Raw genomic sequence first — 17,608 nt, forward strand, 5'->3', positions numbered from 1 at the left:
TCATCATTCTTGTCATGGGAAATCATGTTTCTATTAATTTAAATTAAAATCATATTAGCTCTTATAGCAGTCAAGTCACCCAGTTATGTTATGTTAAGCAATTTCTTACCTGTCCTACAATTGTGCAATTGATTTTTTGACCCTAATTTTACATGTCCTCCTGCTTTGACTGAAGTATGATATACACAGGCCCAATGGAAAAAGGCAAGGGGATTTGCATTGTTGAGCCCTTACTTTGGAAGCCACTGTGACAATTGTTTTATATACATGATCTCATGTAATCCATTTAACAACCCTTTGAGACAGGTGTTCTTATTACAGTTTTATAAAGAAGGAAACTGAGGCTCAGAGGGATTAAGCAATTGACCTAAGGTCATGTGACTAGTAAACAGCACAGGCAACTACCAGAGGCTCCCCCATCCTCTCAGTTTTCAACGGAAAATTAGAAATAGAGTTCATAATGGGAAAGGAATAATAAATGGAGAAAGACAATTCTTAGGTTATAAATTGTGTTACGGGAACCTCTTCAAAGCAAAATCTGACCATATGACACTCACTGTTCAAAACCTCTCAATGACTACCTATCCTTGGAATAAAATCCAAATTCCTTACCATAGGATTCCTTATCATAGGATTCAACCGCCTCCAGTGGTTGGCCAACCACAGCCCATGTATCAAATCTGGCCCACCTCCTATTGTTGCAAATAAAGTTTTATTGTAACAAAGTCATACTCATTAGTCTACAGATCGTCTATGTGCTTTTCTGCTCCATGGCAGAGTTGAGTAGTTGAAACAGAGCCAGCAAAGCCCAAAATATTTACTAGCTGGCCCCTTTACAGAAAAGATTTGCTGATTGTTGCCCAACACAATCTAGCCCTTGCCTAATTCTATGACTTCATCTGTTGCCACTACTCTCCTTACTCTGGATGCCCTACCCCTCTGCCTTCTTTCTCATTCTCAATCTCTCAAACTCTTTGCTATTTCAGGGACTTTGCACTTCTTACTTTCATGACTTAACCACCCTTTCATCAGAGTTTTCCCTGTTACTTCTTTTCCATCTTTCAGATATCAGCTGAAATGGGCCAAGGGACCTTCCCTCCCCATCCTGGATATAGTAGTCCACACTGCCATCACCTCAATCCTCACTAACCCATTATTCCATTCTTGTAACACTATCACTTTCTGAAATAATCTTTGTCATTTATGTGTTTGTCTCCTCCAACTAAGACTTCAAATTCGTCTTGTTCTCAACTTATCTCCATTACCTGGGAAAGTATTTGACACATAACGAGCTCAGGAAGCATTTATTGATGAATTCATTGGTATATTAAGTTGCTGTATTCTCCTAGATCCTGAGATGGGAATCAAGTATTAGCGTTTAGAAGGAAAAGAATTATCAATTACTCTTTAATTAAATTATCAATTAAATGAACATTTGGTGAGTGTTCACTATATGCCAGGTAGCAGTTGGGCTTCAAAACTAATAAGGAGCTCACAAAAGAAAAAAAGGGTGAAGATAAAGACATGAAACAGACAAGGTTGCTGAGCCTTGAGTTAGAGATGTATATAAAGAATACAGAGGATGGGGAGGAGAAGGAAATAGTCCAGCTAAGGAAAAACACTAAGGCACAGAGAAGGGACTATGGAAATATTCCACAGGCTGGTGCTTTGGGGATATTGTAAGGTGGTTCACTGAGACTAGTATTGGATATGGGTAGGTAAATAGCAGAAAATTAGTTAAGAGATAAGCAGAATCACAGTGAACTTTAGACAGATTTGAACCAGGACATGGCAGAAACTGTTGTATTTTAAAAACAGGACATTAGCTGGGTGCAGTGGCTTGTGCCTATAATCCCAGCTACTCAGGAGGCTGATGTGGGAGAATACCTTGAGCCCAGGAGTTCCAAAACAACGTGGGCAAATAGAAAGACCCTATCTCAAAAAAATATATACAAATTTAAAAGTAGACATTGTTTCCCCTGCTCCAACCCAGACTTTTGATTTTGCTGTCAAAATCCAGGAAACCAGATCGTTAGGGAGACCCCTTAGGAGTCTTAAGTTTAGTCCATCACAGAAGAGATAGAGCCTGAGCTAAGGCCAAGGCAATGGCAATAAAAATGGCTAAGAGAGGACTCAAGGGCTAGAAGGGATGGGGGTTGAGAACTGGTGGGAGGCGGATCAGAAGGTAACACTGAGGGTAACTTCTGTGACCTGCCTTCAATGGCAGAGTGAGAGATGGTGTCATTTGAACAAATCATGGAATATGGAAATGTAGTTGGACATGCTTAGCAGTCAGTTGGAAATACAGGTAACCTACGTGGATTGTGATCAAAATGAAACTTCCTATTTGCCTTCATTGACTCTTTGGATTTTATTCAGGATCTGGATCTTCCCTTGGCCCTGAGTGTTCACTGGCAGTGGGAGAAGGGGTGGGAAGGGAGGGAGACAAGACTTTTCCCATCATTCTCAGGATGATAGGGGAAAAAAAGGTTTTCTGCTTAAGGTTTTGTTTTTTGTTTTTTGTTTTTTTTTTTCTTTTAACCAGGAGAAAGCGCGAACGCAGTCCCCCACTACCACAAATTATGCAGTCGAGTTTCCCACATTTGGGGAAATCACAGGGGTCAGCACATCCGGAGTGCAATGGATAAGCCTCGCCCTGGGAAAACCACCTTCGTGATCACGGTATCTCCCCTGCCAGGTAAGTTGGTTTTTTTAAAGCCTCATTTTAGTAAATTGAAATGTCCCTCCCATACATGTCTAAACTGTCTTAACAGTAAATCTTCCCTCCTCCTCAATTCATGAACGCTCCAGGATGAAAACCGACTCTGGGGAGGAGGGTGATCATACACCTCCTCCCTGTATGTTCCCTGTTTTCCCCTCTCCCACTAGCTGGCCGATTTCTCCTCTCGGCCCAACAGAGTCAAAGAGGATGAAATTAACGGTGAGGAGAAGAAAGAGAAAGGGGTATTTATGTGGAGGGTACCAAATTCTCCAGTGCTAGCAGATGGTTAAAGCTGGTGTTCCTGGCAGGCCAGGCACCTGAGCAGCCCTGCACTGTTTCCCCTTGGGCATTTTCATGAACCGTTCGTTCATGCAGCTGTCCTGACTCCAGCAAACACATCACTATTAGACAGGTAGTTTTCACTGCCTTTCCCACCGCAGAGCATGCTCAGAACAACTCCAGCCCCTTTCTGTGGAGGTCTTCTCACCCTTGCAGACAACTCTGCTAGGCAGGACCCACGACGATGCCATATTTGCTCTCTCTTTTAGATAAGGATGCACATTTGGTCAATGGAAACACATCCCTCCCTTACCCAAGAAAAGTCAACACTTCTCACGTCTCACCTAGATTCTCAAGGCATGTACCAGTTCTCTGTGCTTCCCACCTGCAAGAACGTTTTTCAAAGCTTTGCAAGCAAGCTGTCTTGAAGCCCCATTTACTCAGCCTGGGGCTAACAGATAACACACTATACCTCCCCAGTGAAGGGAGGATGAGTATCCATTGAAGAAACAACTCTTCAAAAAGTATCCTTTATAGATTTCCTTTCCCCTCTTAGACTCCTGTCCTCCTTTATTGTGGGTTTAAATAAAAACCCTTTACTTGCAGTGAAATGCATAGGTCTTAAGTGTGCAACTTGATGATTTGTCATATATGTGTACCTTTGAGAAACTACCACTCCAACAAAATTACAGAACAAACTAATCACAGAACGTTTGCTCATTCCTTTTTTCAGTTCATCTTCATTTCCATAAACAACCACTGGTCTGATCACCCTTGATTAGAATCTGTTCTTGAACTTGATATAAAAGAAACTATACAATAGGTACCCATTTATATCTGTCTTGTTTTGCTTAACATAATTTTTGAGGGTCCTCAGCGTCATTGCATGTATCAGTAGTTTATTCTTTTCTCTTCCTAAGTAGTACTCCATTGCATGACTACATAGGAATGTGTTTATCCATTTTCCTGCTGGTGGACATTTGCACTCTTTCTAGTCTGGGGCTATTGTGAATAAAGCTGATATAAATCTCTCTTGGGTAAATACCTAGAAATGTGATTGCTGAGTCATAGAACAGATAAACATTCAACCTCATTTAAAAAAAAAAAAAAAAAAAAAAAAGCCAAAGTATTTTCCAAAGTGCTTAAATCATTTTCCACTCCCACAAGCAGGGAAGGAGAGTCATGGCTCCTCTACATCAAAACTAGTATTTGTTGTCAGATTTTGTATTTGCAACACCCACTTTAGTGGGTATAAAATGGCATCTCATGCTTTCACTTTACATTTCCAACACCCCTCCTTCCTCAGTGCCCTGTGCAGTTCCCTTGCACAGTTTGGTGTTACTGAATTTGAGGACCATCGGATCTGATGATCCTGACACCCTTTTGGAACCCAGAAGTTTATTTCCTTTCTTTGGATAGGAAGAGCTCAGATATCCATTTTTCTTTTGACTTTTCATTTTTGCAGCTGCCTCAGCACTGTATGACTCTAGCTAGACCCATGTGGGGACGTGCCAAGCTCAGTGAAGAAGCTGATTATGCTGGCCCTCTAGGTCCAGCTGGTGACAAATAGGGCTGGGAATTCAGGAGTGTCTAATGTGAGACTTTCAGGCTCACTTACAGGCAGCTTGGGAGGTGGAAGAAGTCAAGGGATAGCGGGGGAAGTTAAAGCCCAAATAAACATCTTGCCTTTTAGGTGGCACCTATGCAAATTGCTCTAATTCCTGGAACTGTGAGGAGCTGACCCACATCTATGCAAATAAAGGACCTTTAGAAAGACAATGGACATAGGACTTGTGCACTTTATAGCTTTTAAGCACTTTAGCGCCCCTGGAAAGGCTAAGATTTGCTCCTATTCTGAATGTCCTACATCTCTGTAAATTTAGAACAGATACTTCTCTTAGAGAGTTTCCCAAAACAGAACTGGAAGAATCTGGACCCTCCTTTCCCCTCTTGGTTGAGGCCCCTGGGTCTCAGAATCGTCATGTGTGAGTCCTTCTCAATCAAGAGATCTGCCTCCCTCCAGAGCCAGTTTTGAAAGTCCCTGAAATTTCTGAAGTCTTCACTGAACATGAGCACACATCTGACCTCTCAGTGGATTTCATCACCCAGCTGGCCCCTGTGTGAACCCCCGCCTCCATGGAGAATTCTTGAAATCCATCCCATTCTCCACCTGCAGCTGTTTTCTGGGATTTAGGGGGAAAAAATGACATGGCATATTTAAGTCTCCCCGATGCCCCTGCCCCTTGAGCCCGTATTCCCACCAAGACTCCTTTCCCTCCCATTTTCACCTGTGTTATTTGATCATTTCGATTCCACCATAGTACAAGCAGGCAACTATGAGCACCAAGCCTGCACCTCATGCTAGACAACAAAATTAAGAGGGCAGTAACATAAACGGAGCCAACAGCATATCAGAAATCAGCCATGCATAGTAGTCGATCAATGGACATTGGACCAAATAAAATCTAGCTTCCAGCTAGAGGCCAGTGCTCATGTTCATCAAAACCATCCTCATGGGCATACAGTGTGGAAAGAATAACATGCTCAGGTCTACTCTGCCCAAGAAGTCATAATCGCCAAGACAACAATTCTTGCTTATCTACTGCCTGACAGGCTCGTGCTAGAAGCTAGTGGTACAGAGGTGAAGGGGACAGAAAGACCTCACACCTCGTAGGAAAAGATCAACATTAAACAAAAAAATAATGTTAATAAATGATGGACATTTATGTTTCTCCATTAAATACGGTCAAAGGAGTTAAGCAAATAAAGAGTTTTCGGTCAGGAAAATTCATCCCCTAGATGTGTGTGTTGCTTTTAAATACCAAATAAAAAAATAAAAAGTGCTTAATAAATAAATAAGTTACCTAAAGAAAATATCCTGATTTGTACAGCCACCTGTCATTTGATTAGCAATTGGATTACTCTACATAGCAAGGTTACGCTTTATTAAAGCATTAGTGATTCGACTGAAATCATTATTATTATTATTATTATTATTATTATTATTATTATTTATTGGGAAATAGAGAAGGAGTAGCAAATTCCTCACATTCTCAGAAACTCTTCATCTCTTCTGACATGATACCCACACCCTTCCTTCAAGTTGCCATATTTTCGATCTTCATTTTTCAGAGCCATCCAGCCTAAAAGTCCCTCTGGAGAAAGAGTCCAATTGTTCTTGAAAGGGAGCCAATGATTATGACTAAATGTCTTTTCTGCTTATTCAGTGAATCATCCTGGCCCGTCGCTGGCAAACGGCATCTTAACCTGCTGCTGACTTTATGTGCCAAGATCCCAACAACAACGACAGAAAACAGGTTTCAACAAAGTTAGGGAAACTTAACATGAGATTGAAGGAAGGACAGCCGTGCTGCACAGATAGGTTCGATGGCAGTTACGGGGCCTATCTGTCCACGTTCTCTGATATATGTGAAAAATCATTCAACTTCTGTTTTTACAGTCTCGCTTGGAAAGTGAAGAGGAAGGAAGGGCACAGGGCACCTCTGATGACCTCCAGACACTCTTTTTGGTGATACCCAACCAGCCAAGGAGCAGAATCTTGACAGACTGCAACCTCCCCCCCTCAGTCTTGGGCCCACCCCACAAGCTGCTGTTGTCCTGCCACAGCTGTTTCCGTTTTTTATTACAATTTTCTCCGCCTTTCATTTTTCAGGCCAAAGAGAAGCTCAGGGGGCCCATCTGTTCCTCTCTTGCTCTTTTGCCTGTTCCCAGAAGCAAAGCTCACACATGCACGCGTGCATCACACTCCACACCAGACCCCACAAGCTCCTTTTAGGACAATGAATGGGAACCAGAAGTGAACATCACCCACCCAGCAATACTCCAGGGACCTGAAAGGAAAGGCAGCCTTTGGGGGAGGAGATGGTGTCCTCAGAAAGCCCTGATGGAAGAGCATTCTGTGGTCGGAGCATCGGATACAGGAACAAAAGCTTCTCACAAAAACAACAGGTTTTCTTCCAAGGAAGACTTTTTGTTTTGTTTCTGTTTTTGCTTCAACTTATTAAAACAGACACCCAAAGCAGGGCTTGCAGTGGAAATTATCTCAAGTCCAGAAAACCTAAGACAAATGATTTCCTTGGGCTGAAGAAAAATGTTAGAAACTGACAGAGCAACTTACCCTTCAAGATGGAGTCAGTGTATTTTTCAAAACAAAAGGCAAAAGCCAGGTATGGTGGCTCACGTCCGTAATCCTAGCACTTTGGGAGGCCGAGGTGGGAGGATTACCTGAGGTCAGGAGTTGAAGACCACCCTGGCCAACATGGTGAAACCCCATCCCTACTGAAATACAAAAGTTAGCCAGATGTGGTGGCATGCACCTGTAATCCCAGCTACTCAGAAGGCTGACGCATGAGAATCGCTTGAACCAGGAGGCGGAGGAAGTTGCAGTGAGCCAAGATCTCGCCACTGCACTCCAGCCTGGGCAACAGAGAAAAACTCCATCTCAAAAAAAAAAAAAAAAAAAAAAAAGGCAAAGTCCTGACAGCCCCAAGTTCAAAGCTGGGTCTCTGAGGACACGGTCACATGAAAGAATAAAAACTGACGTTTTGGTGACTGTTCTTCCTTTGTTACATAGCAGGAGTAAGCCCACATGTCTTGTCCATTTTTTCTTCCCAGTGAGTCTCTCCAGAGCCACCCACCCAGAAAAAAGGAGAGAAGTGAGAAAGACGAGGTTGCATACAGCAGCTCAGGCTGTATGCACTGTCTCCTCACTTATACTGTCATCCAAGCGTCTGGAAGCAGCAGTTGTCTCGTTTCCGGATTGTTGGGAAACTGACAGCATGGGATCCTAAGACCACTCTGAGTCACGTGAACCTTTATAATCTTTTTCCAGCTTGCCTCTCCTCAGTGGATCCATCGCCAGTTACCTCACTCAATAATCTGTCCCACGCCCCATTGCCTTGTGGGATGATTCACAGGGGTTTCATTGCCTGGGCATGACTGCATTTTGTGGCATTTTGTTGCAGGGGGACTGTTCTTTATATTATAGGTGTTTAGCAGCATCCCTGTCCTCTACCCACCAAATGCTAATAATACCCCTCCCCAGTTTCAACAACCCAATATCATCACCAGGTATTTCCAGATGTTTCCAGATATTTCCAGATATTTCTGAATTTGGGGCGGGGGGGGGGGGAGTGGGGGAGCAGAAAAACTGCTCCAGTTGAGTTGATCTGTTAAAGATTATGCCTTTAAGAAGATGGCAATTATGGGAGGTAAAGGCAAGTGGATCACCTGGGGTCAGGAGTTCAAGATCAGCCTGGCCAATACAGTGAAACCCTGTTTCTACTAAAAATACAAAACTTAGCCAGGCATGGCGGGCACCTGTAATCTCAGCTACTCGGGAGGCTGAGGCAAGAGAATCACTCGAACCCAGAAAAAGAGGTTTCAGTGAGCCAAGATCCCACTGCTGCACTCCAGCCTGGGTGACAAGAGTAAAATTCCATCTGAAAAAAAAAAAAGACAAACAAAAAAAGAAGAAGATGACATTCAGAAAGGGAGAACAACACATGAACACATGCACAGTAGCTACCATCCAGGATAGATGTATAGGAAAGATTAGGTGTCAGAATACATATGTATCTCATTGATTTTAAAAAGCACATTTTGTCTTCCTGCCAATTGTATCTTAGATTTAACCAAACACAAGTCCATTCAATACACTTTGGTAGTTTAGAGGAACTAACGATTCTTTTAGTGTGGGCATAAGAGTAGAGAGGGCAAGGCTCAGGAAAGGCTTAAAGTTGTGGGACGGACAGAATTTGGGTAGAAGACAATGGGGACAAGCACTTTAGGGGAAGGAACAGAATAAACAAAGCATACAGGTAGTGAATGAGAAGTGACAGGGAGAGAGTTGAAGAAGGCAAGGTTACACAGGGAAGCTCAGGGGTCTCTGGATTTTATTACGTACAGCAGAGAGGGTCAACAGAACTCTTGCATGAGAGGGTGGGGAGATAGTGGCAGATAATTTTGGCTGCATTTCAGGAGACCCTCAGTCTGGGATATACTCCTTCCTATCACCTCTTCTTATTTAGAACCTTGAAGACTGAGTCATCTCCTCCAAAGAACTGGAGTGAGTTACCCTTGAGCTGATGTGTTCTATGCTCCTATGTCTTGTTCCCATATTCTGTAAATATTTCTTGATTTTGTGTTGTCATTGCCTCCCAAATGTTTTATATGGCTTTGTCTCCTTGACAGCAACACTTCTAAGCATCTGGACCACATGAGTTGTGCTTTCCTCCCTCTTAGGTACCACCTGTAGCACTTAGCAACCTGTGCAGCATTGCACTCATCACAGAGTACCTGGCACGTAGTAAGCCCTCAATAAACATCAATGACAAGAGAGAAGAACAGAGGAAAAAAATGAAGAGAGGGAGGGAGGGAGGAGGGGAGCAATGGAGGGAAGGGGAGAAGGAAGAAAGATATCAAATGACTTCTCATAGAACTAGAGAATGATCAGTTTTCCTAAATTGTTTCTGTCCTGATCCAAGTATTCCTTTGTCCCCTTTCTGGCACCTGCTTCCCAAATTACTGGAATCATCAGAAAGCCTAAATCCAAGTGGCCTTGGCTTTGGGCCTGGAAGCAAAGATTTCTTTCTGATGACCTCAGTTTGAAAACTTCCCCCAAATGCAACAGTCACACACCAAAAGCTATGACTTCTATGTTTCCAGTGTTTCCCCCTGCACTGGAGAACACACTCAGGAGCTGCCACAAGTAAAGCCGGGGCCTTACGCCTCCTCCATCCAAACGCTAAAGACCTCAGGTCACCTCCAGGATGCCAGTGAAGGCAGACCATTGCCAAAGATGTGGAGGCCATGAAAACAAAGCAACCAAAATAGACAGCCTCTCACCGCACCTCCCGTAAGGCACGGCCACGGGGATTAGGGCTGGGGCAGGGTCCATTCAAGCTTGCAGTGGGACTGAAGGGCATAACAGAAGCTGGAGAAGGAAGACAGAGTCAATTCATTTAATTTTCCCAACAATTTCCAAGGTCATTTCAAAGGCCACATGAGATAATGACTGCTGCATTGTATGGGGCCAAGAATTGGGCTTCCCTTTCTCTCCGTTACTTCTCCACCAGACTGTCGAAATAGCCTTCCAAGTCACCTCACGCTCTACCTCCCATTGACCTTCTGTGCTGCTGTCAAATCAAATCCTGGAACGCAGCCCTAAGTATTCGCCGCTACCTCCCCACCCTCTCAAGCAAGAGTTCTGTTGACCCTCTCTGATTCGCATAATAAAATCCACGGACCCCTCAGCTTCCCTCTCCCACCTTGCCTTTCTCACCTCTCTCCCCCGCCAACTCCCATTCACTGCCTGTATGTTTTGTTTATTCTATTCTTTCCCTTAAAGTGCTTGTCCCCATTGCCTTCTACCCAAATGCTGTCCATCCCAAAAGTTCAAGCCTTTCCTGAGCCTTGTACTCTCTAAGCTAAAAGAATCCTTCCTTCCTCTAAACTACCAAATCATATCGCACAGACTTGCATTTGGTCAAATCTAAGATGCCATTGGCTGAAAGACAAAATGTGCCTTTTAAAATCAATGAGATAAAGATGTATTCTTACACCTAATCTTTCCTATACATCTATCCCAGATCGTAGTTACTGAAGCTGGTGAAGGAAGACAGAGTCAACTCATTTAATTTTCTCCAAAATTTCCGAGGTCATTTCAAAGGCCACATGAGATTCCCTTTCTGAACTGACCTCTTAGAGGCATGACCTCTAACGGATCAACTTTTATGTCTCTCATCAATCCTGGCATAGTGCTGGTGTCATATTCGTACATACATATCAGTATATATTCACATGAATATGGGAAAATGACAGTAAGAGTGAAAAGCATTTCTACCCTCAAGAATCCTTATATATTCAATTCACTAGGTTTTACAGTTTAAAATGTGTACTTAAATGTTTTTAAAAGCCTGACTCATACGTTTTAAAATATTGACTTATATTGACAAGATACAGACACATATGCCTGCTATTGAAGAAGAGAAGAAACATCACAAACTATCAAGATATTGCACCTGAGCACTTGCTAAGTGCAGACACTACAAGTTGGCTGATGGATGCATTTTATTTTAATCCTCACAGCAGCCCTATGAGACAGGTACTGGGATCTGCTGGCTGTAGATGAACAACCAGAAGCTCGTGGCCTTCAGTCCCAGCTCCCAAGCAGGTGGGGCAGAATTTGAATGCATGTTGTCATAATGCCAAAGTCTGAGCTCCAGAATTCCTGAACAATGTCTCATCTAGTTTTCTCATCAAAGAGGCAAAAGGTATTTGCGCTCCTAGAAATGACCAGATCTTATGCCAGTCTCACAGTGGCTCTGCTGACACTCAAGAAGGAAGTACGGTATCTCAAAATATGGTTCCAAGAGAGGCCGTACAGGGAATCATGGTGTTTTCCTCCTTCCTCAGAGGGAGAAACCAGCAAGGGTCTTCGCACTTGGCTTCCTAGGCATTGCAGATAGGAAAACAAAAGCGAATAAATAAACAGCAAACAACACACCAAAATGTGTTAGCCTGGGCCTGCTGAGAAGCAGATGCTGAGGGAAGATTATTAAACGAGCAAGGATTTTATTTTTTACCATTTTATTTTATTTGCAACAGGGTCTCACTCTGTCCCCCTAGCTGGAGGGTGGTGGCGCAATCATATCTTACTGCAATCTGGAACTCCTGGGCCCAAGCGACCCTCCTGCCTCACTCTCCCAAGTAGCTAGGACTACAGGTGCATGTCACCATGCCTGGCTGATATCTTTTTTCAATGGTTTTGTAGTAACAGAGTCTTGCTATGTTATCCAGGCTGGTCTCAAACTCCTGGCCTCGAATGATCCTCCAGGCTTGGCCTCCCAAAGTGCTGGGATTACAGGTATAACCCACTGTACCCAGTCTCAGAAATGAAGATTTTTATTAGAGGAAATGCTTGTGTTGGGGTGAGGGGTAGAGAGAGCCAGAAAAGTTGGTAGAGCCATCAGACGCTATGCAAATCTGACCCCGAATTAAGGAGAGAAGGTTGGGTAAAAGCCTCCTAGACCACTGGCCAAGGCCACAAGGGAATGGTCAAGCCAAAATGGAATCTCCCAAGAACAGGTCTTCCTTAGCACAGCATCCTTGCTGCACTCAACCACTGATCAGGAGCAGCCTATGGGAGGCTTGGCTTTGGCACAAACTTGGCATTGAGTTTCAGAGAGCAGATTCTCAGGCCTTGTAGTTGAAGGCGCAATCTCATGGAGGGGGAGAGACGGAGAACACTTAAATGGATTAATATAGATTGTGTGCGCATGCATCTGTGTTAAGGTGGCTGCGTGGATGGTGAAGGAAGGAATGGGACTGGCTCATCCCTTGAGCTAACTATGGTCACAGCTGTTGGCTTTTCTCATGCGCTCTGAGTCTAAGTAACCACTATTCACATTTCCCGTCAGCTACTTCACTGTATGGAGAGCATGCTAAAAGACCCTCAACTTCCTTTATGATGGATGCAGCTAAGCTTTCCTTTTTAACTATAAAAATATCACGAACGCTGTGAACAGCTTATTGCAGATACACAGAAAGAAGTGGAAGAACCCCTGCACTCCAGCTCCCAGTGGAACTCTCCACCAGCCACTGCATATGAGTCCCTTCCATTGCGTGTGTGCCTGCGAATGCAAATGAGAAGGAAGGCAACACCATTTATTGCACTTCCATTTGTTTAGCACCTTGTGCTGTGCACCTGTCTCCTTTGATCCACATGATGACCTTGTGAGGTAGGGCCCTTCAGCCCTACTTTCTAGGCACACAGATGAGGAAGTGGAGGAACCAATGAGACACTGAGAGTCAGGGTAGGCCTGAGAACTAAACTAGAACTGGAAACCAAGGAGCTGGCAGCAAACGACACAGACCAGATCCTCGCCTATGATCCTAAGCCTCTGGGCAGGGGGCTGAAGCTCACACCACTGTGGACACTGCCTCCTCCCAAAGATGACACTAGAACGTATCCCTCAACAGAACTCTCGAGAAGTTCCCCATACTCTCCCTGGGAGACAGATTGGGTCTCTTCCTTCTATGAGTGTCAATATTGCATTTTGACTCAGGATTCAAGGGAGAAACAGAAATCTGTCCACTCATTCAGTCACAATAAATTGCCTCTCTTGCCTTTCGATTATTAGAATCAAAAACCATATCAGGGAGGAGGTCATTCCTGGAAAGGAGGCAGAGTTCCCATACCTATAGCACATAAGCAGACCATTTTAGAACCCCCATCTCTTAGTTTCACTCTCAACTGACTGTATATCCTTTTGAAAAGACAGATGATATCCCAGAAGGAGAGAACATAATACCACCAGTGCTGCTGAACCTGCACCATGTTTACTTTTGATCATCTCTCTTTATAGGGCTCTGGGATCTGTCCACTGGGCTTTATTTTCCTCCTAAGGGATTATTAGCCTTGCTGGGCCCTGAGTTCATTTTCACCCTCAGTGGTCTCAAGCCATAAATTTCAAACTGCTATTAACATGGCCAGACAGATTTGTAAGACTCCTATAGACAGCATACAATTAACCATCTCCCGTCAGCTGGAAAATCAGCTCAATAGCCATTCAAGTTCATGTCCAAACCGCTTTACATTAACGAAAGCTTAGAAAGGTTCCTCGACTCTCGGAGCTAGACTCTCTCAGGAGCTGTGGAGCCAGGAGGACCTCTGAAAGGGGAGACAGAGTCAGCCACCAGAAAGGAGAGCTCTGCACATGTCAGGTGTGCATACAGGTTATAAGTCAACAGAGTAGCACCAGTTGCCTTTTTTTTTTCACCCTGATCACTTTTTTAGAGCAATTGTGCAAGTAAGTCCTACAAGATACCAGCCTGTTGGTTTTTACAAGTCTGCTCTGGCCCTGGAAATTGATGTGCAAGTAGATGCCTGCCAGAGGCAAATAGCAAAATGGCCAAGTGAACATGACTGTCAGCGGCTGAGGGCACTGGATCAGAGTCTGCAGATTATTCCTGGAGCAAAGCAGAAGGAAATGTTGGTGCACAGAGCAGGTCTCTCATCCTTGGCATTGGGGCCATGGTCACCGACACGGAAGAGAAGCACCATAGCCAGCCATCATGGTGGGGAATGCCAAGGGTCAGTGCATATGCCTTTCCAAGGAAAGGATGAGGCAGGACTGATTACTGCTTAGACTTCATGAGCCAAGATGGTGGGAAACTAATACAGATAAAAGGCAAACAAGTAAGCCTACCATAATCTTCTCTCAACTAACTTTGCTGATTTGGTATCTTACTCTCCTCGGTTCTTCAACCATTCTGTATTCCATTCATATTCAACAACTTATTCTTCCTCCTCCTCCTCCTCCTCCTTCCTCTTCTTCCTCCCCCTTTACACTTTCCTTTTTCATCCCTGAATCTCTTGGGTCTGCTTCTGCTTATATTCCTCCTTCCATCTGGGATGTCTTTCTTTTTAACTGTAAATCTCTGTATTTTCAAATTCTACCTGGATTTCAAGTCTCATCTCAAATGTTACCTCATTCATAAAGCCTTCTGTTATTACCCCCGAGTTCCATTTTATGGCAATAAGAACTTTTCTTGGAGTAGTATTTTTTGTAGTTATATCTTCTCTCCTATTATTAGGTTGTACATTCTTGGAAGGCAAAAGTCATGTTCAATTCGTCCTGATAGAGCTAGAATGAATGGAGCAATGCCTTAAACAAAGTATGTGATAGGCACTCCATAGCCACTAGTACATTAATGAGGGCACAGAGGTGCAGTCCGACAAATACATACACTGGCTAGACAGCTTCATCTGCATATGCCTTTTCAACTTGCCTAAGACTGAAGTCATCTTGTCCCCCAAATCCTCACTTCCTGTTAGAGTAAGGGGCCTCAGCACCATCCAGCTAAAAGTTTTCAAAGCATCCTCAACTCTCTTCTACTCCTATGCCTTCACAATTAATCCCCAAGGCCTCCTGATTTTACCTATTAAACATTCCTTTCATCCATACCCCTCTTCCCTACAACCACTGTCCTAGTTCAAAAATCCTTTCTTCTAGATTATTGATTGCATCAACCTTCTTATGGGGTTCGCCAACTCAAAGGTTACACTCATCTAATTCAGACACCATTTTGTCCAGCGAGTGATCAGTCTAAAACAATCCTGATTGTCCCAATCTCCCAGGTTAAAATAATTCAAAGCATCCCCTTGCTTATAGAATGAAGTCCAATCCCTTTAATCCAGCCTGGAAAGTTCTCAGTGATACGGTCTTTGTCTACTCTGAACAGTTTCATCTCTTGCCTCTCCTTTTTTTTTTTTTTTCTTTAAGGAGAAAGTAATACCATACCCCTTGCTACTCCTTGCTGTGTCTCCTAGCTGTGGCTGCCCGTGAGTGAGTCCGATCTGTGCTGACCCTCTGATTCCCTTCTCCTGGGTATTTCTACTCACTTATCTTCCAGGCCTTAGCAGGGAGTCAGGAAGCCTCCCCTCCTTCTGAGCAGTATCAGCCCCTCCACTGCACTCTCAAATTCTCTCCTCCTACTGTTTACCACATTAATATTGCAAATCATCTCTTCTCATATCTGCCTCTCTCATAAGACTGAGTCTTCTGTGAAAATGATGTCAGTATTTTATTTATTCTATTTACATTTGCAACCAGAATAATGAGTAGCCTGCCTCCTTTTTTTAATCTGTTGTCACTTTGTCAGTGTCATCGGGGCAATATGAAACTTTGGTAGAATGGTTTATTGCCTAATTGCTAAGATATTATTCCTTCAAAAGATTCAGAAGGAAAACATGATGCTCCAAGAAGGGTCAGGACTCCTGCCCAGCTAGCTTTCATCTGGTTCATCCTGGCAAGATTGGGAAAGCTGATGGAAATACATCAACTTCCCTGTATCCAAGCCAAGAGTTCTTATTATGAGATGACCTCATTAGTGACACATCATTATTTTAATCATAATAAAAACTGAGACTTGTGGAGAAATCGAAAGTAAAAAATATAAATAAATAAGAAGAAAGTAAAATAAGCCACACTGAAATTTCCTGATTAAGAAGAAATTTTTAACCTTCTAAAGACTGGAAACCCCCCTGAGGTTGCTACAGTTTCTCTCCCTTTGTCTGGAGATGACAATATGAGCAGTGTACTCTAACAACGTTCTCTGAAAAATACAGAAAAAAATTACCAAGTCCTGAAAAGCCCGCAGAATGCAGTCTAGCTAGGTCTTGAGCCTTCTGTGGGGGAAGTAATTGCGGTTTCTACCATTACTTTTGCACCAACCTAATATATAGCAGCAGATGATAACGTTTTACCTGTGGTTACTATTCTAGGAATTGAACAAATCAATTAAGAAAGACATTTCCCAAAATGGAGCCTGCACAGTGTTTGATTTTTGCCACCCATCTCCTGCTTCATACTCTTGATCTTTCTTCATGGTACCAGCTCTGGTAGCCCCCTTTCCTGCTGCCCACAGCCAGCTGTGTAGGAACAGCTGGGACATGCTGCATGAAAATGAGTCTGAATTGCTGAGGAGCAGGGTCTGGGGACCCTAAGAGCCCACCACCTGTACAGCCTGGAGATAACAAGGCCTGGGTTGTTCTTCTGTCTGCAAATTGGAATCAAAGTGATTATTTATATTGTGCTATTGTTCAGCTAGATTTTAGCTGAAGCTTTATCAAAGCCTGGTTAATTTATAACAGTGTTTCTAGGGGAAAAAATGCAACCCAAATTCCAAACAACAAGGTTGCAAATGAAGGTGTGGGAAAGAGTCTGTTTTTAAAGTGGCGATGACACATGTCTTTGCTAATTAACCAGAAGATTGGAGTCAGTGTTCCTTGCTGTTTTCTCAATGCCTTCAGTTCTTACTGAACTTGTCATTAACCCAAACATCCTATTTTATTCCCATCAAAACCGCCACCACATTTGATGTTCTTTGTCACCATCATCTTCATGCAATGGATTTTTGAAACTAAAATTCTCAGGACTTCACTTTTGACCCCATTGAATTTCATTTGCCTTGTTCTGATCCCTGGCAACCAGACTCCTCAGATCATTTTTTATCCCGATTGGTAATACTATCAATATTGGTTATCCTGTCCAACTGTTGACCATCAACACATTTCGTAAGCATTTCTTTTATGACTTCATTTAATTTTTTTTTTTAATCAAAGTGCTAAGTAGGACCGTGGTAAAGCAGAACTGAAATGATCTTCCCCTGAAGATGTTCCCTCCCATTAACACCCTGCCATTAATAGCACTGAACAGTCAAAAAAGGTTTGTAAAGGCCGGGCGCAGTGGCTCACACCTGTGATCCCAGCACTCTGGGAGGCCGAGGTGGGTGGATCACAAGCTCAAGAGATCGAGACCATCCTCGTCAACATGGTGAAACCCCGTCTCTACTAAAAAAATACAAAAAAAATTAGCTGGGTATGGTGGCGCGTGCCTGTAATCCCAGCTACTCAGGAAGCTGAGGCAGGAGAATTGCTTGAACTCAGGAGGCAGAGATTGCGGTGAGCTGAGATCACGCCATTGCACTCCAGCCTAGGTAACAAGAGCGAAACTCCATCTCAAAAAAAAAAAAAAAAAAAAAAAAAAAAAAAAAGGCTTTGTAAGATACGGCCATCTTAAG

The 17,608-nt window shown here is 43.3% G+C and overlaps 1 long non-coding RNA gene and 1 other non-coding gene across 6 annotated transcripts in view; both read right to left on the minus strand.

Moving 5' to 3' along the window:
• Positions 1–17,608, minus strand: part of LOC104651993 (uncharacterized) — a 564,635-nt gene that overhangs the window by 109,763 nt on the left and 437,264 nt on the right. The gene's annotated exons all lie outside the window — the stretch shown is intronic.
• On the minus strand, positions 2,543–2,706 carry LOC120367073 (U1 spliceosomal RNA). The gene has a single exon (XR_005581565.1). It is a non-coding gene; the product is annotated as a U1 spliceosomal RNA (small nuclear RNA).

The sequence above is a fragment of the Saimiri boliviensis genome, chromosome 17, assembly GCF_048565385.1.
Source record: "Saimiri boliviensis isolate mSaiBol1 chromosome 17, mSaiBol1.pri, whole genome shotgun sequence".
In the NCBI taxonomy this organism is placed as follows: Eukaryota; Metazoa; Chordata; class Mammalia; order Primates; family Cebidae; genus Saimiri; species Saimiri boliviensis.